This window comes from Ixodes scapularis, unplaced genomic scaffold, assembly GCF_016920785.2.
Source record: "Ixodes scapularis isolate PalLabHiFi unplaced genomic scaffold, ASM1692078v2 PGA_scaffold9__187_contigs__length_104089568, whole genome shotgun sequence".
In the NCBI taxonomy this organism is placed as follows: domain Eukaryota; kingdom Metazoa; phylum Arthropoda; class Arachnida; order Ixodida; family Ixodidae; genus Ixodes; species Ixodes scapularis.
Window position 1 is genome coordinate 49178323 of NW_024609884.1, and position 27100 is coordinate 49205422.

The window sequence follows — 27100 nt, forward strand, 5'->3', positions numbered from 1 at the left end:
TCGCGGTGTCATCGGGTCGTTGAAGGTGCCAAGAGTTCCCGGATGACATTTGATTTCACGAGATAATACGCCGCTCACGCGCGGCTGCCGTAACTCTCGCGAGTGGCCGCGAGAGCTGCGCGATTTCACTCAACCTGTCGAGGGCGCGCGTGAGTTCCAAGTTTGCGTTAGTGGGGCCGTCAACAGCGTTAGTGCATTAGCTGGCCGGCCCCCACGTGTTTACTCGCGCACGCACGCCGAGGGCGCTTCAAGTTGCGCGCGTGGACGGTGCGGGGAAGACTCGATTGTTTGTCGAAACCGCGGAGAAATGTCGCTTCGTCGGTTCGATGGAGCGCGTTCCCGCGCGGCTCGCGGAAGGGCGGGGAGGACTGCGGACGCAGCGGGGCTCCTCCGCGCTGGACGGAACGCTTCAGTCACCCGTCTCGTCCCAGGTTTCAACGCGTCGTGATACAGCTAGCATAAAACAACAAAGGAGATGGGCTTTAAAACATCAGCTGGCCCGTTTCCGCCCTGTCAGTTAGCGGAGGCGGATTGAAGGAAGAGAACGTGGATCAATAATAAGATAAAATGAAAAAAAAAAAAAAAAAGAGTCTCTGGTACGTTTGCTTTTTTGGAAGTATCGGAGGGTGACGATCCGAGATCGTGTCTCTCGGGCAGTCGGCCGTCTGTCAAGGGGGGCTCCCCGGCCGTCTGTCTCTATCGCGCAGTTCCCACATAATCCGAAGGAAGCGCAAGCAAGAGGCGAGCTCGATTGGTGGTCGTGTGTGCCGGCGTGGCAAGCAAGCGGGCTGCAGAGCTCGCGTCCCCTTGGCCGCGCCACCGCGCTCTATGAATGCACTTAGACGCTCGGCCGGTTTCTGTATCGATTCGCACTGACATTCACGCCGGGCGGGCTGGGCAGCGAAACGGGCAGAAATTTTCTCCTCTAAATAACTCGCGCTTTTTGCGCGTGTTTGTGTGTTGGTGTTATTGGGGTCGCGCCCTCGCGGTTAAGAAATGATCGGAGAATTGCACGGGGTGCGCGTGCGGCGGCGGCCTCTTCCGAATGAACTGGCGCGTATCTTGACCAACCGAGGCGATTTTTCTGGGGGGCCGTTTGTATTTTCATGTACGAAGCTTCGGATTGTTTATGAAACGCGGAGAATGGAAAGCGCGGCGCGTTCGGAGCCGCGTCGTTTTGCATTTCGTTTTGGGGGAGCGCGTTTCCTTCGGTCCTCGATAAATGTGCGGAGGCCTCTGCATTCTCCTGTGTTTTGGTAATAAGTTTCTTATCAAGCCCCCCCCCCCCCCCCCCCCCCCCCCCCCGGATTTTTCGTTTACTTTTTTTTTATATACATTTTTTTTTTTTTTTTTTTTTTATATAAAGCACTCGAAAGCAAGGATGAAACCGTGTCTCTGAACGCGCGTTTCTCATGCCCGACGCGGTTGGTCGTGGTCGAGGAAGTTGACCTTTCCTGTGCCCTGCGATCAATTACGTAGCCATACAGCGCTCTCTCGAAAATCCAAAGGAACGTATCACACGCGCTTGCGAACATGAACAAGCACGCCAAGATGATCTTGTATAGGCTGGGAACTGAAACAACAATGGAAACATGACACCTCATTCCAAGTTCGAATGTGCGCACCGTTGTCGGATGTCTGGAATGTTTGTGAGTTTACGGTGTCCTTAGAGGTGAGAATTATTTCGGTCGTCGGTGGCAATGATCAGCCCTTCTCCGCATTGCAACCAACAGAAAGCGAGGGGTGGGTGCGCTGGCTGCTTCACCTGAGTCTGACCAATAGTCGAGCACCCTCGTGCTCGTCTCTCGTGATTGGTCGGTCGCAATAATGTAGCCGACGCAGATGTCTTTTTATTCTTTTTTGTCCCTCTTCGAAACGCACCAAGCACCAAAAAGAGCGCGCATACGACTTTTATTTAAGTAACGTAATTAATAAACTTATGAACTCAACGAAAAAAAAACAACTATTTCCGTCTTTTTGAAAACCAAATCTGTATCCCACTAAAATGTAGATCTGCACCGAACCACAGCTTTTAAACGTGACAATTTGCATGGGGGCACATTTGTGAACGTGCTTCCGGATGGCGTTCAATACGAAAGCTTCGTTGAGGAGAACAATTAACGCGTTGTCATTTAACTGTTGCTCGCACGGTTTTCACGTGACCGGTGGCGTACCGTAGCCGTATGCATGGAACGTCGACTGTCCATTGTAGGATTGCGAGCCCGTGTCGGAGCTCGCTAGCGCGAACGACGCCACGGAACAAGTCCCGATAATAGCGGCTCCGCGTTTCTGGCACGAGCAGGTCTCCACCGCATTCTTCTCGGCGGTGGTTTCCGGCCGTTCAGTGCCAACGACTGCAGGCGTGCTCAGGCGTCTCGCACGCAGCAGATGAGGTGCAGGAAGAGCGCTATAGCGACGACGACCGCTCCGATGCCCGTCGCGATGGCGACGAAGTCGCTCTGCGACTTGACCAAGGCGGCGATGCCCCCGGCCAGGAACATGACGAACCCCAGGCCGTAGTAGAGCACGTTCACCAGCAGCGGCACGTCGGACTGCGGGGAACTGTCTCTGCCTGTGGACAGCAGCCCGTTGATGAAGAAGATAACGCCTGCGTGGGAGGCTCCGTGTGCTGGCGACTCCGGACAAACTTTGTTTTTGCTGCTGTTTTCCGACTCAATTTCGCAACCTTCGCTACCTGTTGCTGCGAGCTTTCGATGCTGTCGCGGTAAAGGGGTGTCCAAACAGGGCACTACAAAACGCACGACTCCGACAAATAGTGAAACTTGAAGCGGGCGCGTCCGCTTCAATTTTCACGATTTGTCGGAGTCGTCCTGTTTGGACACCCCTTAAGCAGTTGCGGCTTGGCGGCAGGATGCGAACAAAGTATGGAGGTGAAACCAATTATTCATGACCGCTTCAAAAAAAAATAAAATAAAATAAAATAAAAAAGGCTTCGAAACGGAGTTTCGCTTGCTATCAGCAATGTTTTGCCCGGTGTCTAAACGCATGTCGTTCAACCTTTCAGATAACACACTGGCGCCACGTATCAGGTAGCCCTGGGACACTTCCGATATAACTAGACTGAAGGCAGTATTTGAGAGATTAAATCTGCTTACTACCTACGAGAAATCGGTCATATGGAAATGCAATTGTGTGCCAGCCTTAGCGCCGTGGACCCGCGTCGCAGTACAGCTGATGCGCAGACGCCAGTGTCGTTGGGAGAACAGGAGGCGTGAGGCGTACCAACGAAGGCGTAGGTGAAGCCAATGTTGCAGAGGAAGAAGAAGATGTCGAAGACGTAGCCGCGCAGACTCAGTGCCGTGGTGATGGAACCGGCGCCTATCACCTCGACGATGCCCATGGCCCCCGGCACGGTGCGGTAGTATCCGCGATTCCACTGGAACCGCGTGAATCCGCCCACACCGCGACGCCTGGCCCCTGACTCCTGGTACGGGAGCCGCTCTCTGTTCTCGGCCACCGAGACTCGGGACGCCGGCGGCGGTGGCTGACGCTCGACCGGGAACATCTCCATGGGATACGGAGGCGCGTTCCCCTGCAATTGGAGCGAACGGGCCGGGCGATCGCACGGTGGTCGCTCCCGAAATGGAATGATTGCCACCCTCGTTTCCTTCTTGCAGACGGGCTGCTCTGCTGCCAGGACGTTCTCTGGTGGTCACATGGGCAAAACCACCATGCGAGCGGCGGTGGAAAAAGGGGGAGGCAGGCAGGCAAGGGAAGGGGAAGGGGGTAGTTTGCAATGCGGCTTTCTCATGCGAGCGGTTTGCCGACGAAACGCCGTGGTAATAAAATGAAAACAAAATTGCATTAAAAAAAAAAAAATGGGGAAGGAAGTGAGCGAAGAGGCGAAGATAAAGCAAACCACGGCGCGAGCAAGCATTGAACGGTGAAAGAAAAGTCCTCTCGGCTTTCTGCTCTCTGCGGCTCACCGCCTGCGGAGAGAACTGCTGCGCTGTCTGACCTCGACCAAAAAGTTCGTCGCGTCTGCATGTTTTGTGTTTCTCCTGGGCCCAAGAGAAATTCGCTCGGGCGCGTTATCGCCCCGGTAGCCTTGCGCCTGTTACACGAGTGGGAAATTTAGCGCTCCACCGTGCTTCCCACGCGCTCCAAGGCTTCTAGAATTGTGTGATTTAGTGGTTTTCGATGACGATCAGCAAGTTTCTAATTGGAACCATATGTCTATTTGTACTAGTTAAAACGTTATTGAACGTATTTTAGTTAATTAGCCGACTTATCGTAAAGATTTGTCCCTTATATTATGTCCCGCAGGCCGTGTAACTCGCTTGTGCAGACAACATTAGTTTGCATTTTACAGCTTTTTTTAAAAACAAATATGTAAAGCCCTAAAAAAAAAAAAAAAGAGACGGCAGAGACATTTAACCTTCCCCCCCCCCCCCCCCCCCCCAAAAAAAAAAAAAAAAAAAAAAGTTTTTTTTTTATTTTTTTTTAACAGTCCGGCTGGGACACGCGTGTGAAGAAATAAATTTTACGCGAAAAAAAAAAATTAGAGCTATATTGACGGCGAGGGATTTATTTGAAATTCTGCGCGCTAAGTCCATGACGTCACGGTCAAGATGGTCATTCGGGCAACGTGAAGGCGAAGCCGATCCACCTCTCCTCCACGCGCGCGAAGTGCCGAGAAAGCTAGGAAACAAGTGGAAAGGAGGTGACTACCGACTAAATCGCGTCTCGCGCCGTCAATATTGCTCTATTTTATTTTTTGTTTCGTAAAATTAGTCTTTTGACACATGTGTCCCTCCCAAACTGGTAAAATCTTTTTTTTTTTTTTTTTTTTTTTTTTTTTTTTTCAGGGGCCATTTAAGATTGTTTACGGTGGGGATGCGAAAGCATGACACACGCACTAGGCACACCTTTAGTCAGCCAAAACCGTGGAGCCGCCGTGGCGTCGGCGAAGCGTGCTCATCTCGCACCCCGGAGGCCCGGCTTCGATTCCCATCCAGACCGAAATGTGCCAAATTTGCTTTTAAAAGCCATTCATTTGTTTACAGGAACTTCCCTGAGAAGTGTTTGACGTGTTTTTACTCTCTTCACTGCGCCGCCTCGGCTGGTCCCTTAGCAACGATGACGCCGTTGCTAAGGAGCCACATGACGCGTCGCTGCCAATGGGAATTTTCAGGTGCCGTTTGCCGGATTCACTCCATGGGACCGTTAATGCATTAAAGGGGCGAGGCAACAATTTTTGTAGTTTGCGCAAATACCGCTTAAAACGGATCCCTGACGTTAATGGCCTATGAATCACACGTTCGTTTTTCACCCCACCCAATAGAAGTCCCAGAAAACAATTAAAGAGAAACGTGCAGCGTTCGCCCCCTCAACTCGCAGCCAGAACAAGCGGCCACGTGATCTGAAGCCGATTATATGCCGCCGCCAATGTTGATCATAGCCACGCGCTGGTGTTGGCAAAGCACAGGACACGCGCTGAGTTCCAGACATTGTTATGGCTCGGCTATTGTCGTCGTTGCAGCGATTGGACACGAGCCACTACCCCAATGCTATCGATTTTCACGAGCCCAAATCGAGTGCCCACGCAATTCTCGGGTCCAATCTATGAACCGCATTCAAATATCGTCAGTGGGGTGTACTGCGATCCCCACGTTACGTCATCAAATTTTGCGACGGAGAGATTGAATGAAAATGATCGCTTTTGTCCTTGAAATTACACCGCAACAAAGGAGTTTCTTGGCCAGTGGCGTTGCGTGCGAGTATCTTTGAGTCCCACTAGTGCCAGTAAGCTCGTGTATAGTGAAAAACATTCTAACTGAATATCGTTGCACCGCTCCTTTAAACATAAAAGGCACATTATGTGTAAACTTCTGTAGGTCTGCGCGAAGCGTGTGTATTGCATCCTCATCTACGCCTGCGCTGAATGATCCATGTCGCTGTGCGCGAAGGCAGTGATTTCAAACAATTCCGAGACACACGTGAGCCTTTCGTCGTCAGTGTCTGTACCTTGGGGTAATACGGAGATTCCTCCTTGCTTGCACCAACCGCGCGAATAAGAAATAACTCACGAAGCTCAAGGGGTGCTGGTGAAACGTACCCTCGCCCCGCGCATGTCTTCCCCTGGGTTGAAGGCCGGGTTGGTCTGTCCCCGGTTCGTGGGGTTCTCGGGCCTCTGGTTCGCGCCTGGGCCTTGGGCAGGTCCGTCCTCGTTCCTCGATTCGATCGACGACGACGACGGTTTGTGGCTTATTGGAGGGGTGTTTCTTCGCAGTGGCGGCGAGAACTTTGGAGACTTTTTCATGGTGCCTGCCAGACAGCTAGTCTTTCGTACGGCGGACGCTGGGGCCGGTCAAATTTCTCTGCTTGGCCAGGCTCCTGGTTCCTCGTGACGTTGTGACGTGGAGGCGCGGGCGCATGGTCGTCCTCGTGTTGGCTCTTCGTTCTTGCCTTTTATCGATTTAACGAGTCCGGATCAAAGTCACATTTGCCGTTAGATGTTCAGACAGCGTGATGTTAGTCTGCCAGAGTTTTCCTTTTTTGGAGTCGGGGAGCTTTTACTCCGCGCGGTCTGTCTGCCTATGCTGGAAAAAGCGGTGGAGAAACTGCATCGTGACGTCGCCGGTGGGAGGAGACCAATCTCCATCGCCAGAACTGCACCGTGACGTGTCCGGTGACGTCGCCAAACTGTGGCGATTCAGTTGAAACTGCATCGTTTTTTCTTCTCCCTACAGGGAATTTTGGAGAATCGCTGAGTGGGCTAGCGTAGTGCACTAAATAAGCTACGCTTCAGGGTAACGACACTTGGCCATATTGTGGCTTAAAATCATGGTTGCCAGTTATCTGAAGCTTTATCTGAAATCACAGGAAATGCTTTTCCGCCCTCCACAAATGTTTAAACCGTTCGCGACAGAGCAAAGCAATATTACATTACCTTCCTAACACCGAATCTAATGCTGAGGAAGTCGCACTTTTGAATCATGACGATCGGCCGTTGCGTCTGTTCTGCATACGAGCCAAAATGGCGGCGTCCACAGCAATGTCGGGGAACGGAGTGCCGATACTCTAAGCGCAGCTTATTTAGTGGCTCTAGGCTAGCGCACACCAGCTCGGAGCACGTGGAGCGAAAGCTCGCGCTGCAGAACCCAGGGACCCTGGGTTCAATCTCCGCCCCTGCCCGTTTCGATCTGGATGAGCATCGTACCGGCGTGCGATCGTGTATCACTACTGCGTGGTGCACGTTAAAGACCCTAGACTAGCGATTGTATTGCACTGGCGAAATTGCTTATCTACAGTGGCTAACAATGTCGCCATGTTCAGGCAGACTAACCGCATGCCACAAGAAAAAAAAAAGTTCCTTCGGGGGTTAAATTTTCGGTGAAGTAGGATGCAAAAAAGAAGACGAGAGAATATTTCCCTCAAGTTGGGTTCGTAGCAGAAGAGGAGGAAAAAGAAAATCAGTTGTTAGTCTCACGGTGTGTACGGTTTTTTCTTTATGTGTATGTTTATTCTAGTTCAGCTGGCCTTACCTGAAGTAGTTGCTTTAAAATAAAGTATATCTCTCTCTTTCTCTACCTGAAGTATGAACTAACTAGCTCAACTTAAGCCTGTTACCGTTGCTTGCTTGGCTTTTCGCTCAGCCCAATCGCTTATATTGGGTGCACTTAAATGAAAACACAGTCGTGTTGAGTCCTGTAAGAGTATTTAGAATATTTATCGATCACGCCGCTGAACTTGCATCGCTCGAAGAACTTCCTTTTTATGAGCACCTTCTCTGCTTGAGTTCGCTGGAAACACAGCCACTTCGATCCGAGGCAATCGATGATAGCGTTGGTGACATCAACAAGATTGCGACTCACAGAGCACTGGTGATTTTTGTCGCTCCTGACGGTTCCCTGGAAGCCGCCAGCGGCGTAGAAGCGTACAGCTGCGAGGACTTGTCGTTCGACCGTCAGCACACGGGGCCCTTCACGACGCCGCTGGAGCTTTCCGCGAAGCTGGTCGCAGAGCCAGCGAGTCACCCCTTTGGTCAGCCGGTATTCGCCCACAAAACTCGCATCGCTCGTCTCGTAAGCATCCCGGCGATCCCTAAAAACTCGATCCGCTGGCGAACCCAACAGTAGAGATGCATATGCTTTTACGATCAGAACGATCTCCGGCTTCGTCTTGACCACTCAGTTAACTGCATCGTCAAAGTGCATCGTGACGACATTTTGACGTCACCGCCAACTGCATCATTTTACGAGCATAGCTCGAATTGTATAGGGAAAAACTCTATTCCAACGTCATGTCACGTGACCCGAGAGAATAGCCAATCGGTGCCCGATGCAGTTTTCTAGATCATTCAGTTTGCGTTCCAGCATAGATAGACTGAGCTGAGGTTCAACATGGTTAAAATTGCGCAATTTTAACCATGTTTAATCATTACCAACTCGCCCAACTAACCACTTTACTAGAGCTGAGGTTCGTTGACACACCCGGTCAGCTACGAACTCTTTCACCTCCTCCTCGTCTATGGAGTGTTGCAGGACAGCGGGTGAGTCGATCGATTGCATTCCACAGGAGTCGGTGGCTGCTCTGAGCACGTGGAGCGAAAGCTCGTGCTGCATAACCTAGAGCAATTACGCTTGCACGACTACGAGCTGTCCTTGTCAGCCCACCTCCATATGCCAGAGCACTGATTCACACTATGTGCACCCCTGAAGAACTACGTTGGTGCCAGTGATTTCCCTACACACCCCCTAGGGGGGGAGGGGAGGGGGGTGCAACCCCCGCCCTTTGTCTTTCTGAAGGCACCCTCTTAATTCGCAACTACTCCTCTATTCTCAGTGCCCCCCCCCCCCCCCCCCTTATTTACAATTCCTAGGGAAACCCCTGGTGGCTGCTCAACAGAGTAGTTGTTGACGAACTGTTATAAGACAGTCAACTTATGTCAACTTATCATTGGCACTTATTTGTATCGGTCTTATAGCCGCCATTACTTTACTCAGAGAGATGACCAGTTGACGTCTCGAAGGACGATACCGCGTTTTCACAAAACAGTACGCTGTTTTTTTTTGTTTTTTTTTAGAGGTTGGTTAACTTTAATATTCGACCTCATGCTAGTACGTGGTCCTTGGAAGAGCTTAATTTTACCGAGTGCGAGAAAGCATGCACTGCCCAGATCAACGCGCCTTTCCCAGCGTTTTACACATGTATACTTACTGCCTTATGAGAACGACAAAAGAGACAACTTCTGTGGAAGCTGGCTCCAGCAGCCACACAAAGCACCACTTCGTGATACAAATTTATCTAGAACAAATTTGGGGTATGCACTTTGAAGTCGGGAGTTGTATTTTCCTTCGAAAGTACAGGGAAAACAATACTTCAAGTAATGTGCACGTACAAATTCAGAGAATGTACTTCAAGTAAAGCGCAAGTTTTCCAATCCTACTTGCCATCGTTGTGTACGCGCCCATGCCTCGAGCCATCCATTCGCAAAGTGATCCATTTTTGAGGGCGGTGCCCCAGGGTCGTATACTCAGGGCCTGCACGTATTTTTAATTTGATACATCTTTCTCGACACAGTTGGCCCGAACGCGCCATACCCGCAGCTGAAGGGCTACCATCGGAGCCATTATATGGTAGGTACACGCAGTGGCGTCACGAAGGTCAGCGGCACCCGGGCGGTAGCCCGCCGTAACACCTCCCCCCCCCCCCCCCCCCCCCCCCCCCCCCCCCCCCTCCTTGTGACGCCACTGGGTACACGCCGCCACTTGTGTCGCCAACTGTGTCACGCTCCGCGGCTGCGCCGTTATACCCGTGTCCCTCTAGAGCGACATACAGAAACAAAAGACAACGACAAGCCTCAAACCAGAGTCTTTCGCGATTTGAGATGCTTTGTAGAATAAAGGAAGCTATGCTCAAACACGGGCATCATGCACGCGAGGGTGGCTTTGGCAGGCTTGCAATCGCTCATGCTGACTTCACGAGCACCGAACGACTAAACGCCTGCCAAAGGTACCATCGCGAGCATGCTGCATGGGTTTGAGGCTTGTGGCTGTCTTTTGTCTCTGTCTGTCGCTCTAGTGGTGCACGGGCATTAGTGACCCGACTCGAACGACGACGGGAATCTTCCACCAGTGTCCCAATTTGCTCCATCGATTTCTTCCTGCGCCCTCGTTCGTTTCGTTCCATCTTCTCCGGCTTCCAGGCAAGTTGAGTCGAACAGGTTCGGACATCATGTTCGCTTCTCCGGAGGAAGCGCGGCGACGCTTGTCGGTTCCTGTTTGCGTTCCGAACGGCTCTCTCGCTGCCGACCTTGGCCCGATGCTTGTCGTTGGACGTCTGCCGCTGGATGCCAGCTTGGAGTGGCTGTCACGTCGGGATCTTGTCGACCGCTTTCTCGGGAGGTGCGGTCGCTCGATCCGATGGCGTCCACGAGGTCGAAGCGGTGTCCCAAGTAGCCGCGACCTCTTTCAGTCGGTGCCCCTCTCCTGCCGCACGGACGCCGGGTCTCCGTTCTCCGTTGCAGTTGGACGGCAGCGGACTCTCGGCCGATCCAGCGCTGCGGGACTGCGCGCCCCGCCCATCTCTGCGCCACTCCCGACGGTCACGTGACAATCAAACGGCATGTGATTGGCTTCAATGGCTCTTAGCGTCCTCTCCGGTTTATTGTAATTTGCAGTGGAGTATAGACGGTATGTGCGTCTATTTCCACGCACAACACTCGGAGAGCCAATCAGCGCAACTTACGGAGGCAGCTCCAGCGAATGACGATGCCGAAACATATGTTGAGACCAAAAAACGCAGTCTGAGTTGTGACATTAAGCAATGCAAAACGTTAAGGTACGTTTATACTCCAACGTAACGTCGATGGGCGCGGCGTAGCGCAGCGCGCACAGATTCTGATTGGACGCAGATATCGAGTTCCTGGTTGCCGGCCAATGAAAGGCGCGCGTTCTGCACTACGCTGCGTTCACTGCGCTCAACGTCGGAGTATAAACGGCCCTTTACGCTTGCATTGCTTAATGTCACAACTCAGACTGCGTTTTTTGGTCTAAACATATGTTTCGGCATCGTCATTCGCTGGAGCTGCCTCCGTAAGTTGCGCTGATTGGCTCTCCGAGTGTTGTGCGTGGAAGTAGACGCACATACTTTTTTTTTAGAGTGTAGCGTCTTTCTTTTTCGCTAAGCTGACTGAATTATGGAAGCGCACTCGCTACCAATCAATCGCTTGCCTTTTATCTCCTGACCTTGTTCTCTGAGCTTGATCACGTGATGCAAGACCAACGGCTGACTGTACTGACTGATCCAACGAGGCGCCGAGATGTTTCGGTGGCGCCCCCTTACGGTTTCCTTTCCCGACGTCACGACCTGGATTTCCCTCGCCGCGATTGGCAGGATTTGTCCTGCTGTTAATCGGCGATTGGGCAGGCATTATAATAAGGAAGCAATGGTTTGGACGATCGCGAACTTCGACCAGGGCGACGCCCTTGGTCGCGCTCGTCGCGAATATTCAACCGTCCTTTCAACTCAGCGGTGAACGGAGTATCTAAGAGCCAAGTTTGTTTGAGTTTGTACTTGAAGTAATCGTACAGCTGGTGGAGTTTTCTATTCGAGGTCCGGGACACGTTTAACGATTCGTGTTACTCGTGTTTCGGCCACTTCATGTCTCCATGACATTCGACTGTTGCGCAGTTGTTCCTTCGTATATCCTACCTTAATTCGGTTCATCTGCTGCGCGCCGCTTGTCTCGAGTTTCTCGACTGTTCATCAATGCGACGGCAGCCTGGGAGTTTCGCGAAACTTTCCTCTACCTGTGACGTAGCACCCAATATTTGCTGCCGCAGCGGTTGTGGCGTCCAACTCTCCAGAGGGTAGAATAGGGCCACTTTGCCCGTCTTATTTAGCGCGCGCGGCGCACGTCGGCGGCGGGCAAAAACAACTTTCTGACACGAAATTTCTCTCCATGTATGGCCTAAACGAAAACGGATGATGCTCCGTTTTGCTCGTCGATGGCAGCGGATGACACCAGCGCCAATAAATCCCCGCGTGTGTTCTTTTTTTTTTCTTTAGCTCTTACCTGTCGACGACCTTTCGCGCAACGCCCATTTTTGGCGTCCCTGATGTTTTGCTTGACCTGCGTTTCGGTCGCAGGCTGACGCGCCTGTGCGTCGCGGGAATGCAGCGGCGACCGAAACAACAGCGGAAGAGCAAAGGTTATCGGAGGACAGGCTTCACGCGTGGCCTGCGACCGATGCCAGACTCGATGGGTCTGCGGGGCGAAGGGGGAGGGGGAGCGCCGCCCCGATGACACGACGCCCCCCCCCCCCCGAGCTCGCGACGCCGATCTTCCGACCCCGTGTTCTGGCCGACTTGGCGATGGATGACCACTCGCGCGCCCCATGACGACGACGGCGCACTCGATGGGGCCTGTCCACCGCGCTGACACCTGCCCCGAAGATGACCCTTCCTGGACACGGGAAAGACCTTCGAGTGACTCGTTCGTCGGTTTCGGCGGGCAAGCAAGCCGCCGGAGCCCGACTCCGTTTTTCGGCTGCTTCTTTTTCTGATGCACGGTCGTCGTCGCGTGGAAAGGCCGTGTGCTACCAACGGTGTGTCTCTTCTTTTTTCTTTTTTTCACCGAGCCATCTGGGGTCGCGGCGGAGACGTCGGCCGGGCACACAATGCCACCCTCCCCGTTTCCGGCGTCTCCCAGTCTGCTCCTCCCCGGCCCGCGTGCGTTTGTCGGTGGGACGACGCGTCGTCAATACGCCGGATAAAAATAGGTATCTTTGGGGGCAAGGGAGGCAGGGGGGGTAACAGAACTCTCTCCGAAATCAAAGCACGTAGTACGGGGTCCGCGGCAAACTTTCCATCTCCCAGTCCCTGCTCATTGCCCTCCCCTATTTTGCTTTGGTTTTATGACTTAGGTATTGGTTTGTCCTAGGACGAGCGAAGCGCGCGTTCTTCACGCTCACTCCGTCACGGGTTGGCTGCAGTTGCCCGTGGCGCCTCCCGGTGCCTCGATTCCATCTCTCCACGAGGCCCGGGAGCGAGTCTGAGAATGAGGAGTGACAGGCCGAAAGTCCCCGTCAGAAAGAAGCCTCCCTCCCAGAGCTGAGCTTCGTGCCTCACCGACCCTCGCACTCGGGCTGGAACGGTGCGCCAAATCCGCACGACATTGACACTGGCCGCGGCGAACGCTGGAAACAACGCACACGCCTTCACTGTTGGATGAATCCCTCGGCTGTCTCCCGTGATCCCCAATATGCCGCTTTCGAAAAATTTCAACCCGCGGAAAGTAAAGCGGGGTTTTTCTTTCCCTCCTGGTAAATGTAGAAATAAACAAACTGCCGGGCAGTCGGTCCTCGTTTATTCGCCACTTGTGGCATTGCCCTCCGAAAACCGCGGGGGCGTGCGTGGGGTGTCATATAAATTAGGAGAAGCTGCGCGGAGCTAACCCATTGTCGTTTACTTTTGTTCTCTTGCGTGTCGCGGTATACTGCATGCGGAGACTCCGGATGGATTCAGAGTGCGACGGCGCGCGTGACGGATCGTCATTTCCTCGCTCTGCACGGGGCATTTTTTTCTTTTTGGGCTTGAGGAGATTCGTCTTTCGGGTTTGTCGCTTGTTGAATTGCAGCGACACGTGCACATCCCTAGCCGCACACGATGCATGGCATCAAACGGCGTTTCTTGTGTGCGATATGGGTTTTTGCAGTGGCATTTTAAGGTGGGTGCGTTAACGTTTTGTTTTTTTTTTTTTTTTTTTTTGCGGCAATCCGTTTTTTTTTTTTTTTTCTGCCCGTGTTTTGTTTAATTAAGACGATACTGGTCGACAATGAAAAAAAAATATTGATCCCCTAGTTTCTTCTTCCGGTGATGCGGGGGGTCGGTCGGTCCTGATAAGCATGAAGCGGGCGAATGGGGATCGGAGGAGGACATATCCAGCGTCTATACGCCGTTTCAATTACCGACTGTTTCTTGTACGTATTGGGCCGAATTTGAACGAGGAGAAAGGTTTACGACCTCTCCGGACTTCCGCTTGTCCGGGGCCGCTATGTGCGATTGTGTTTCGCTGAGCCGTCGCCGCTTGCCCGAGCTTCGCACGCAACGTGAACGCATGACTGGACGGCCGAGGAGGCGCGCTTCTCCTTCTTGCGCAATCAAAGGGACGAATGCATTCGCCGCCCGCAGACAACGACCTCGTCGGGAAGGCCCGCTTTCCCTCGGAGGAAAGGCCCGTTACGCGCCGCAGTTACGTAATAGGGGGGGAATTACAAAACGTGCACTGTCTAGGCGGACATGAGGGGGTGCAGCTGGGGCAACTTGGAAGTTGTGCCCAATGTTGTTCTTTCTTGAGGCGTCCGACGGGGAAATCGGAACTTGGCGGTGTAAGTTCTGGGGAGAGAAGTCGGTGGTTTGGGGATTAGATTAGAAGAACCGTATATGGTCGCGAATTTCGTCCATAGTAACTGACGGGATGAAAACAAAACCGGGCGTCTCTTTCGAACGCCAGGTCTCCAGCACGCGCTCTTTGCCTTCCGCCGTGCTTTGGCTGCGCGTGCACGCTCGAAGGTCACAAGACGCCGAAGCGAAATCGAAGGTAGAAAGCTGATGCTGGCTGTTCTTTTTTTTTTTTTCCAGGACTCGTTTAAATACTACATACCCTTTTTGGTAACATTGTAGCGTAAATTATTCAGGCACAGTAACACACCGAGAAGTGACGCGCGGGCCGAATTTCGCCTCTACAGCGTTTTAGAGAAAGCAAAACTATCTGAGGCGTTTTTTTTTTTCCTTCTTTCTTTTATACACGCAGATTGTCTACGGTTCACGAACAACGCGCTATAATTTCCTGAGATTTGTCGTTTTTTTTTTTTTTTTTTTCTTTTAGTGCGGCGACTTGGCCGCGCCGTCTCCTTGGCGCGTTCCGTTCGTGCGGGCGTCAGCAGCAGCGTGTGCTCGCCTTCTCGACTCGCGCCGCTGCGCCACCCTCCCCTCCCGCGTTGCTGAAAATTGACGATCGCGGGCTGAATTGAGCGAGATGGTTGTCGCCTGCCTGGGAGTCCTCCAAAACCTCCGAAGAAAAAGAAAAGGGCTTATCGGGGCTCCGGCGCGTTGCGGGACCCTCGCTCCTCTTGGCGCCCTTGTTTCGCCCAGGTTCGGCCTTCTTATCGGCCCAGCTCTTCTTTTGTTCACAGCGGAGTCGTCTTCGATTTTGGCGTCTGGGGCGAGACTTTGCTCCGCGTAGGGCCCTCCCTCTGCTGCGGGGGGGCGTAACCTGCTGGCCGATCTCTCGGAGTGCGCGGGTGGCTGATAAGAGGGGGGAACCTCGCGGAACGTTTTTCGGGTCCGAGCGTGGGGCGCTTCAGCGCGGACCTTGGCACTGCCGACTCCCTGTACGCGTCGGGCTGTGCGCGACACTTTTTGATGCTGGGTCGATCTTGGAGCGCTCCCGACGCGTTATGAAACGCGCGTCGTCGCTTCTCCGAACATTTGGGTTTGGCTCAAGTCGGGACGTCGGTGCCGTTCTGTCGGCTTACATCGCAAACGCTGCGAATTGCTGTAATTGACAAAGGAAGAGGCGGGGGGGGGGGGGGGGGGGGGGGCTGATGAAACGTAACACTTTCTCAATATCGGCGCACCTTTTTTTTTTTTTCAGTTTTAGCTCGGCTTGCCGGCGTCAAACAAAAGCTGTCTTGCATAGCTTTTTTTTTTTTTTTTTTGACTGCCGTTATTTTATTTGGAAATTAACCCGCAGACGAGAGGCTGGAAAGTGACGCTCCGTAACGCGAGTATGACGCTACTGAAGTTCGTGACCCGAGTCGTTCTGCTCGGAAAATCAGAGCAGCCGTTATTGAACGCAATCATTACGTTGGAAGTTCCCCTCGAGGTCTAACTCATGATTGGGTCTTCGGCGTGGGGTCCAATGCGGCGATCTCATTGGCTGCTGAGCGACGACCAGATGACCGGAATTCGGCACCGCCTGCGTTGCAATTGGGCTGCCGGCGACCGTGGCGCTTCGCGGCATCCGAGGACCGGCGGACTCCCAACGGACGCACTGCAACGGAAATCGGAAGAGCGCGATCGTCGCACACTCTAAAAACAGCCCGTGCGTCTACTTTCCCGCAAAACACGAGCCAATCACCGCAATTTATGGAGGCAGCTCAGTGAATGACGAGGCCGAAACATTGTTGTGACTTTAAGCAATGCAAAACGTCACACTTGCATTGCTGAATGTCACAACTCAGACTGCGTTTTTTGGGTCCAAACATATGTTTCCGCATCGTCATTCGCTGAGCTGTCTCCGTAAGTTGCGCTGATTGGCTCTCCGAGTGTTGTGCGGGAAAGTAGACGCACGGGCTGTTTTTTAAAGTGCAGCAGTAACCCGCGTACGTTTTGCGCGGAGCACATCGCGACGTCAACGTTTCTCGAAACTCGGGATTATCGCAATCGGGTCAGTTTGGCACGAATCGTGGTTCCGAACGGAGCCCAAGGACGGATGGAATGATGTCGGCTTCACGTATGGATATAAAGAGGGCGTAGCCAATCGCGGGGGAGGGGGGGGGGGGGGGGGGGAGGGGAGGGTGCACTTTGACACGCGCATTTTCACCTCGCTAAAGCATTGTATACATCTATTCGCGTACGCGTAAACCTGTGAGGTGTGTTGCAGCCGGGAAGTCCGTAAACAGAGCGATTGGACGAAACGAACGCGACGAAAACCGGTTGTGTCAAGTTGACGTTGCCGTTTTGTTTTACGATACGGACAGGGCACGCGCGTCCTTCACCACGAACGTCAACAGTTGAGCTTCTTCGCGGTGATGCGCCCCGAGACAAGAGGGCAGATTTTTGCGACGACTGGCCGAGTTATTGCCGGGGCCGACATGCAAATCCGCGTCCGACGGCGACGGCTGTAAAGGCGCGCCACGGCAAAGAATAAACCACTCGCAAAAAGAAGAGGAAAAAAAAAAAAGAGGAACTGTCGCAGTATTTTTTTGAATAAATGACGGCCCGCCAGCAGCTCGCCAACGCGCTCTTGAGAGAAACGCAGGAATAAAGCGAGACAAAAGGAAAGGCGAGTGAAGGAGGAAGAAGCGCGAGTTGGGGGGCTTTATGTTTTCGAGCGACCCGAATCGCGACGGCGACTGTTCCCGCGCTGGCTGTGTCTTTTGGGATGGGGAGGCCTGCGCTCGCGCGAGCTTTTAGACCCGCCGCGAGATGTTTAGCATGGACAGCGGGCTTCGTTTTAATCTTTTGTATCCAGGCTATTTGGCCGATCCCGCTTGATGTCCCCGTAACTCATCTCTGTGCGTCTCTCACGCATACGAAAGCGGTGGCCGTTGGCTCGGCGAACGGCGCGCAGTGGACTGGTCAGGTTGGCGAGGCTTCCCTTTGGATTACACTTGGTCGTTTAAATCTGCCTTCTCGGTTGCGTATTTTCGAGGGGGGGGGGGGGGGGGGGGAATTCCCTCGGCAGATTCATTGTCATTGGTCAATTATTTCGGGTTCACGAAGTTGCAGCCTTGAATGGAAAGCGCCGAATGAACAAGGACGAAGAAGGGGACAGAGACGAAGCACTTCGTCTCTTTCTTCGTCCTTGTTCATTCGGCGCTTTCCATTCAATGATGTACCAACTAGCCCATTTATCTATTTTACTACAGTTGCAGCCACCTGCTGTTCTTTCTGCAAGATAGGCGTAACTCCAACTGTTATGCTAGCTTCATAGGTTGTACACTATAAAAAATGCCTGCGCGTCTACTTACCCGCATAACACTTAAAGAGCCAATCCCTGCGACCTGCGAAATCAGCTGAGCGAATAATAAGGCGGAACATCCGTTTAGACCTCAAATTTTGGTCTGCGCTGTGGCTTTACGCAATGCAGTGCGTCATGCTTGCATTCCGTAATGACACAGCGCAGACTTAATTTTGAGGTCTAAACAGATGTTCCGCCTCATCATTCGCTCAGCTGATTTCGTAGATCGCAGAGATTGGCTCTTCGAGTGTTCTGCGGGTAAGTAGATGCGCAGGCATTTTTCAGAGTGTATGTCCTTAAAACTTTTTTTTTTTTTTTTTTCACTTAAAAATTTATACGTTGAGACAACTTTTGATGAGCAAATACTTTCTTGGACACATACATTTCGGGGAGAGACTTCATTCTCCCGAAACGTTTGCGTCTACACTCTTAAAAATGCCTCCGCGTCTGCTTACCCGCAATACACTCGAAGAGCCAATCTCTGCGATCTACGGAATCAGCTCAGCGAATGAAAAGGCGGAACATCCGTTTAGATCTAAAAATGAAGTCTGCGCTGTAGCATTGCGCAATGCAAAGCGTCATGCTTGCATTGCGTAATGCCACAGCGCAGACTTAATTTTTGAGGTCTAAACGGATGTTCCGCTTCATCATTCGCTGAACTGATTTCGTAGATCGCAGAGATTGGCTCTTCGAGTGTTTTGCGGGTAAGCAGACGCGGAGGCATTTTTAAGAGAGTAGTCAAGTTCCTTTTGCTATTCAAATACCGTATTTACTCGACTAATAGCCGCACTATTTATGAACAAGGTCCTTGCGTCTACTTTCCCACAGAACACATAAACAGCCAATCATCGCGTTGCGCAAAAATAACATAGCGAATAACTAGGGCGAGAGCACGATTCTCCATACAAATGCAATCTTCACAGATGGTATCTTCGCGCGAAGACGTTATCTCTGTCCTGTAAACCGCTTAAATCATGCTGTCGATCACGGTGATTGGCAAGCCGCATGCTCCGCGGAAAAGCGAACCCTCAGGTTTTCTTCATAAACAGTGCGGTTATTACTCGAGCAAATACGGGATACGTTCTATAGGACGAGGCACCAGACAAAGAGCAGCAAAAGAATCGAACGAACGAAACGTTCTTCTTATTTGGTATATAATAAATTATTATAAAAGGAGATGTTTGACTCCTGAAATGTAGCCGGCTACATTTTCGTGATTATAAAACAAAAACAAAAACTTTTTTTTTTAATTTGGCCCAAAACAAACAAACAGAAAAGCTGCGCACTTAAAATGCATTTATGCGCTTAAGCGCCGCCATTGCAATGAGTGTCACGCAACGCACACCCGATGTGCGCACCCGCACACACCCATGCACATAACCAGGAAAAGAAGTTGGTCAACATTGCGCTTACACATCGTTTACGAGGAACTGGCCCCTTTTGCATGTTTTCTCCAGTCTCTTCACACGCAGTTGTATAGGCACATGCGCGTTGTCGTAAGCACATACCTGATAGTAAAGTTTAGCGGTGCGTCAAATTATATATACTAGTCACCGATTAAAAATATAATGGTCATTGACTTGCAATATAGATGGTCGTTAAGTATAGGGTTGATAGTTTCCACATCGTAACTGCAATCACACATTGTTAATTTCATTGATTTTAGAGCGAAATTTTCCCGCCAAGGTATACGTCGGGTCGGAGGCGGTGAAGAAGTGCTTTAGAATTTCTCTGGAGATCGTTTAGCATTCCGAATCACAGCTCCGATCCAATTGGAAAAGAGTGGACTGCCACTCTGCGCCATTAAACCGTCGGTTATCATTTGTTTGGCATGATGTTCCGTCAAAGACTCGAAGTCAACCTTAGAAAGTTCTTTCGCGTCCATTTCAATACTCGTGAATCCAGGCAGCTTTTCTGCCCTTTGTTGTCATGGGCGAGTTTCGTATCTGCAGTTTAGTGGGGATAAAGGAAAGGCGACAATGGCGCCGCTTTGAACCTCGTCTGCTTGTAAAACGCGGACGCCAGCAGTGTAACAAAAACGCCCGCGCCGAATGTTTTAAGATAAATAAAGCGACGCGTGCAAATAGCCTGAGCGTTGTGTTTGACGCGGGGATGTTTGGGTAGCCGAGCTCTCTGTGGGCCTCGCCAGATTTGAGCACGCCCTTCGCCCCCTCCACCGCCTCTGTCCATCCCCTCTCTCCCGCTGAGCGCCACGCGACCGCCGTCGAAGCATCGCGGTGCTTGATTGTTTTTGATTGGTGTCGGGCCACTCCCGGGGATGCACTTTGTCTTCCAGTTTACCCAGCTCCCGGCATTTTTCCGAGCTCTGAGTTGCTGAGTCATAGCAGAAAGCGACGTAGGAGGTGCTCGGAGAGCCCCAACGGGTTCTTTGGAGGATGCCCGTTCTTCCCTCGCAAACGTTCTCGGGGTCATGGGGGAGCATTCCGCATTTGCAAGCTCGCCGCTTTCTCTGCTCGCTAAATGTCGTCGAATTCATTTGCGAAGAGTACAGAAAGCAGTCTCCTTTTTTCCGTCGAGTGGAAGTATCTTTCTGTAAAAGCCTTACTTCTTGTTTTTTTTTTGTTTTTTTTTTGGGGGGGGGGGGGGGGGGGGCGAGTCGAGGGTGCGAGTCACTGGTTAGCCCTACAGTCGCCAGCATGAGGGCCTAGCACCGACACACCGAGATTAAATAGTGACAAAATGAAATTTCTCTCCAAAATTGTTACGGCGGATCCGTATCGCCAGCGATAATTTTTCAGCAAGCATACAAATGCTCCGCACAAAAATGCGCCGATGTTACACGACACAATATTGCTCCCCCAGTTAGGCGACGCTATTGTTGTCAGTTCTCTCTTTCATCCCATCATCCCACTCCTGGCGGTGTTTCAAACGTAGTGATGGCCTGTAGCTGAGCCGGTTGGTTATCCATGCTTACTGATTACCAGCTGAACGTTAGGAAAGCCAGCAGTGTGTTTCTTTCTCTCTCTCTTCGTCGCTTTCCTAACGTTCAGCTGGTAATCAGTAAGCACGGTGTTTCAAACACACGCCGAAATCACTCCCAACTTCCAGCAAACTACTATTGCTCTCAAACTTATACTATAAGCGAACGGAGAAAGAGAGAAAAGGCGGAATTCATCGCCTGCGGTTTGGGCGCCGAACCACAGATGGCGCTTGGCGTTGTTGGGCCGAAGGGAGAGGAACCCGTGCGAGGGGTGCCGAACAAACGCCGGCTCTGCTCCGGAGATCGGGAGAGTCCGACAGCTGCGTCGCTTCGTTCCACGTTCAGACCTCGGTTGGCTCTTGCCTGGCTGCCTGCTGCTTGCTCTTGCTTGATCCGTCGCGGCGGCGCGGGAAAGACGAACCGCCCTCGTCGCTCGTCTCGGGTCCGGACCTCGAGGGGCCGCGACCCTGCGTCGGTGCTAGTCGCCTCTTGTCGCAGCCGTGGTCTTCGAGTGGACCTTCTTCTAAAACAAAAAAACCCTTATTTTTTTTTATTTATTTATTTTGTTTACGCCCGGTTTAATTTGCAAGGCGCGGGTGAAGGTTTACTAGGTTGACGCGCGGAACGCTGCTACAGTTTTTTATTTGGTTTACCCGTGGCCACGATGCTTCCGCTGCCGATTTTCGCTTGCTGGGACTTGGTTGGCGCTCTGCGCACTGCTGCTGCTCTTACCGCCGCTGCTCATTCTGCTGGAGCGGTCTCGCGGTCGCGAGCTGGCGTCGTGGGAAGCGGTGTGGCCCCGTGAAGGCGACTTTCTCAGAGGTGAGCGTTTTGAGACTTTTGGGGACGCGGTTGGGACATGGAGTGGTGTCCGCGGTTTTTATCCAGTGGACGGCGGAGAGATCGCGAGATTTCCTTCACGAGGGATCTCTCATGAACACTTTCGCCGCGGCTCGTGGACATGTGAGGTTAAGAAACAAGCACAAGGTCAACAGCGCATCGGACGATGATGACCTTTTGCTTGGTTCATTTTTTTGCTTGTAGTTCAGAAGGCAACGGTCACGGTGCTCCTCTGTGCAATCAAAACGGGTTTGTGACGTCAGCGAAACATTTATGCGTCCCAGTAAACGCGCGCAAAAAGGACACGGAAGAGTCACAACATGTCGCGCTATATGCACGACACGCCCATGTTTAGAGGAGTGAGAAAACCTACCAGGCGTTTAATGCAGGCGCGCGTATACTGCTTGGCGTACTTAGCGATGTCACTTGTGTGACGGGTTGCACTATCCTAATGAAGATTAAAACGGAAGTTTTTGGTTTTTTAGCTGACGGTGGTACCGTCCCTGGAGGTTTTTGGCGCGCTTTTCGGCAGCGCGTTTGATTCGCAGTGGTCAGTGCAAATTAGGGCAGTCCGGACGAAGAGATATCTAGAGGTTAGCCTTCTTCGGCTTTCTTTCTGCTTTCGCTTATTGGGCTCTTTTATGACCGGCGAACGGCCCTTTAATTCGAACCGTACACATTGTCGGAAAGTTTAACGAAGAGAGAGGGACACGGTAATGAGGCGGTCATTACGTGGACTATGCGCAGGCGAAAAAAAAAAAAAAAAAAAGTCGTTAAGATATCTTAACGGATATTGAGCTTTTAGTCCCTCTCCTCCCTTTCCCTCGCGCGCTCTCTCTCATTATCTTTTTATCTATCTCCTTTTTTTTTACTGTTTGATTTGTTTGAGCCGCCATTTTGTCCACTGGCGTTTTCTCGAGGTTGATTTGCGTATTTTTATCCAACGAATTTGAGGGGCAAAATAAACACGGACCGAACTTGATGATGACACCCCCTCCCACTTCTCCCGGAAGGAAGAAAAAAAAAAAGAGAACACGGAAGGGTAAACTAAGAGTAAGTGGTGTCGTCCATTATTTGCCCGTTTGTCCTACTTGCCTACTTCGTTTTTGTTTTTTCATTTTTCTATATTGTGTTGGATCTTTTTTTTTTTTTTTTCGCATGAAGTTTCTTCGAAAAGGAATCTTCGACGTCCATTTGCAAGATTAAAAGGAATTGATCTCGAGTTCTTTACATTTCTGGAGCACCTCTATCTTTCCCGTATTTTTTCTTTATTCCTTTTTTTTATTTTCCCGCCCGATTTCTTAACACCTGTCTTGTTCTGTTTCGAAAAAGAAGAGAGAAAGGCGATATATTCTTCCCAAATCTTTCTCCTCTCTTTTTCTTTTTTTTTTACACTAGATTTGTGTGGGCAGAAATTATACGCTAGTACATAAACAATAAAAAAGAAACCGGGCCGTCCATGTTTAAGATTAGCGCTCCCTCCTTTTACGCGCTCTTACTCCTCTAATTTGCGCTGGAATATTTTTTTCTTTTTTTTTTTTTTTAACGATGCGAAGCGATTGATAACTTGTCTCGCCGCTAACCCACCAGAACTCGAGGAGCTCGGCCTCCGTCCCTTGTCTCTCGGACGTTGCAACGACGTCCCTGGCTCGAACCTTTGTTCGCGCGCAGTGGTCTGAATTCTGCGACTGCGCAATGTTGGCCGTGCGAGACAACTCCACAAACTGACTTCCCCTTCCTCATCGTTTCGTTGTCGAGAGGGTGAAAGTTTTTGACGCCCGTCACTGCACCGAGACACCGCACACTCGGGTAAATTGCTATAGTAATCGCAATTGTAATCGCAGATTGCAGAAAAAAAGTACTTCGTTACGATTGCAATTACTTCTGGAAAACAACGCAATTAATTACGTCGCAGTGTTCGCGCTACCCGATTTGTCGATTCGACAACCTTTTGTTTCCGCGTTCCATTGTTCCAGGATTCGCTGCGCGGCGTTTTAAATTCGTCGCGTTTTGTTTCTTTTGTTTCAGGAGGATATGAAATAGGGAAGCGCAGTTCCGAGCACCGCAGTTTCATTATTTTCCGACATCTGTTCGATGGTTAGAGCGCTGTTTTCTGTCGCAAAAGTTCAAAGTATAAAAGGTTCAGTGACAGGCCAGTGTGTCACGGAGGGCCGAATTAGGCCCTCCGTGACACGCTCTGCAGCTCACTTGTTTTTACTCAGTTGTAAGCTTCACCGTGCGTAGCAGCGTCAATAATGAAAAAATAAAAGTTGTAGTAGTAAGGCAAATTTATGTCATGAAACATTTAAATTACTAGTTCATCTTCTCTTCGCCAGAAGGAATGAAATACACCTATAACTTTCTCAAAAACTAAATTATTTACAGTGATTCGAGTACTGCGAATTTCTACCCGAGGGTACGGACACTCGTCAGGTTTAGCGGGGAGGGCTCAAACTGTGCGAGCGCTCACGCTACATATTTTGTTCCGCCTCGAGTCCGAGAGCAGCGAAGCCGTTACAGCATCCAAAGCGCAACGTCATGGCGTTCATCTTTCTCTGCGTAGATATTGTATGGGCGAAACCAAGCGAGCCCAGTGAGTGCCCTGTGACCCGCGTTTGTTAGTCTGCTCCGTATTTGTATACCTATGTTGGAGCAGCTTCGACCGTGTTCTGACTTAAGATGGAACGATGTGTACGCGCCGAGAAACTGAGGGAGAGGAGGAGTTGAGGACGTCAGAACGCCGAACTTTGACTGGAATGATTAGTGGGTAGGCGGTCTTTGTTTCTATACGTACTTCGAACGCCTCCGATTGCCGAACGCCGGAGTCCAGCGTTCCGCGTTCGAGGAGTGAGTAGAGGCAAGGGCAGCTAGCTTTACGACCCACGCACCGTTCCATTCAGGGCTCGGCGTCCCCGCGCCTTCTCGTCTCCTCAGTCTCTCGGCGCGTATATACGGAAGCGCTTTGTGTGCGCCCGTGCCGGTGTCTTTTCCACGCTGCGTGCTGCAGTGGTCAAACTGGTGCCAGAGTCCTTCGATACGGTCGCGAAACGCCTCCGCAACGCTATGGGAGAGGAGCTTGGTACGCGACCGCGCGGGGCGTCGACAAGGGAGCTACGAGGAGCCGCCAATCTAGCCAGCACTGCTGAATGTCTGGCAACCAGAAATTGGGATCGCGGCGTTTCGAGCCCGCTTTTGAATGAGCCACCACGCTGTTGACGGGTCGTTCTCCGACAGCGTTTCTCGTTGATTTAAGCGCCTACAGCTCTGTACACTCGGTAACCTGATCGAATTTCCGTTTCTGCTATAATCTCCAAAATAGAATCGCTGTTCAGTTCTCCCTCTTGCCTCCAAATGAATTTTCACTACCGCTATCAACGTCACCATTCAGCACCGCGAGTGGCGTTATTGAGTAGAGGCACTGTGAACCCGTACATTCAATGGATTGCCTGCCTCTTTATTGCTTGTAAACATCTTTTTTCTTTTTGAAAAAAAAAGGGGTATTTGTATGTTTTGTTTTTAGATGCCAATACAGAATGATGGGTGCTTTCATAAAGTGATTAATTTTAACGAAATGTCGGTGCGTGATAAATTGTTTTTCAAAACTTTTCATCGCGAATTTGAGGTGGCTCACTGAGAGGGTAGTGGCCAAACAAAAAATAAAATGAGACTTATCTGGAACAGCGGCGCCTCTGGTGGCAGTGTTTGATCCTGTACCAAACTTTGGCCGAAGCGCAGTGAAGAACTCTGTTGCTGCTCTTCGACGGACACGGAAGTCGCTACATCGCTAACCAGACCGCCTTTTCGTCGTCTGAACGTCTGTATACAGCCAGTGTTGTAGACGGTTCCGAGGCTCGCTGTCATCTGAGCAGCCTTCCGATTTGGCGACTTCGCTACGGTCCGCACACTGTTGTCTTCGGAGGGCCAGTTGATCTCCCGGGCGTCGGCAGTTTCGGATGCAGCCTCGATTTCACGAAACCAGTCCAGTCCAAACCACGACCGTCCAATGGAAAGACGGCTGCGTGCACCAAAGGCTATGAATGCTAACGCATTTAAGAAGTGGCGTTGCGTTTTTGGTACTGCTTGGTTGGCCCCATGGGCTCGTAGCGTTGGCTGCGTCAAGCTGCGTTAATGAAGTGCTCGGAGGTTTCACGTGACGTACTTCCGGTCCGAGCTCTCGGCACGATGTTACGATGAACTTTGCCTTACGTCTTTTGGTGCGCGGATGCAATGCTTCCCAGATCGTTGAAGTTCTTTAGCGTCGTGCATGCACATCGACTGCGCCAGCCAGAGGAATCGGGAACACAAAGAAGCATCGTCTTGTACTTGATTTTGAAACAAAAAAAAAGAAAAGGAAACGGTTTTTGTTCGGGCTTCAGACGAGCCGGCGGTCGAGAGTTAGGCTCGTCGGCGGCTACATTTCCGCCCGGCAGACTCCGCCGGGCGGCACCTAAGAGGGAGAAAAGCGGAGTAGGCACGGGTTAATGCGGTTCAACTGCGTCCCCCAGTCGTATACTTGCTGAGATCTGTTGTCTCGACGGAGCCTCTCGGCATGCATCTGCGTTTCGTCAACACTAAAAACGGCGTCAATATCTTGGTGTCCGCGTGCGAATAAATGAGGAAAGTAACGGACGCTGTTAGCGCAGCGTACCGGAAATGAAAAGGCGTTTTTTTATACCGCCCTGGTCACGTACAAGTGTAGCGGCAGAGACGAACATTAGTATTATTATGCGGCGCCTGGAACGCGTCTCCGTCCGATGTGTTTAGCGTCCTATATTCCGCCCGTGCATGGTCCCCAAGTGGCAACAAATGACGCCACGGAGTGTCAGGCTCCGGTTATGGCGTCGATGTCGCGATCCTGGCAATTAAAAAGTAAAAACGTTTGGCAAAAAAGAAAAAAAGAAAAGACAGGCGAGAGAATGCGAGCGTCGCCGTTCTCGCGGCGTCCCGCAGCTCCTTGCTGTCGAAGCTTGCGTGGCCTGTCAACCTGAAGAGCCACGACCCTCCACCGCTGCTGTGACACTCCGCTAGGATCGCGGCCGGCGATAGCATGACACTTTCATGACGTCATTAAGCGGAAATCGTGGGATCACGCTTTTGGACGCGGTAAACGTTTGCGAGGTATCTTGGGGCTTGCGGTGCGTGTACGCGCATTATGTATTCGTAATTTCGTATCCTGAATTGTAAAGAGGAACGTTAAAGTTCAGGCTGTCTTTTCACAAAGTGCCGCCAGACAAAAAAAAAAACAAAAAAAAAACGATACATTTTTTGGTCTGTCTGATGGCAACCAAGCGGCCTAATCAAATTTTCGGAAAATTTGATTAGAGCGACTCGACGATTTGGTAACGCGAGGATCCTTCCCACTCGCTCTGAAGTTGTCTGCCGCTTCGATTTCTCGTCTTACTTCATTTTTTGTGCGTCTTTTAGGTTCGCCAAGTGTATAAATATATTGACGCAGAAAATTCCAAGGGTGAGTCTGAATGTGAAAGTATTCCTAATCGTATTTTGTACCGCGGGAAATCGTAGATGTAAATTCAATAAGTAGCTCGCAATTTCTGTTTTGGTTTTACGGTGATTTTTGGGGCGAGAACTGGCGTGTTTCCAGG

At 51.3% G+C, this 27100-nt stretch overlaps 1 protein-coding gene across 2 annotated transcripts in view; it reads left to right on the forward strand.

Annotated features, from left to right (window-relative positions):
- LOC8030719 (CD109 antigen) overlaps positions 1-27100 on the forward strand; it is a 190262-nt gene that overhangs the window by 55798 nt on the left and 107364 nt on the right. Inside the window, exon 1 of one of the 2 annotated variants that reach the window (XM_040206679.3) lies at positions 20963-21479. The exons of the other annotated variant lie outside the window; for it this stretch is intronic. The gene's annotated coding sequence lies outside the window, so the exon portion shown is untranslated. Of the gene's footprint in view, positions 1-20962; positions 21480-27100 lie in introns of those variants that run through there. 2 annotated transcript variants of the gene reach the window in all.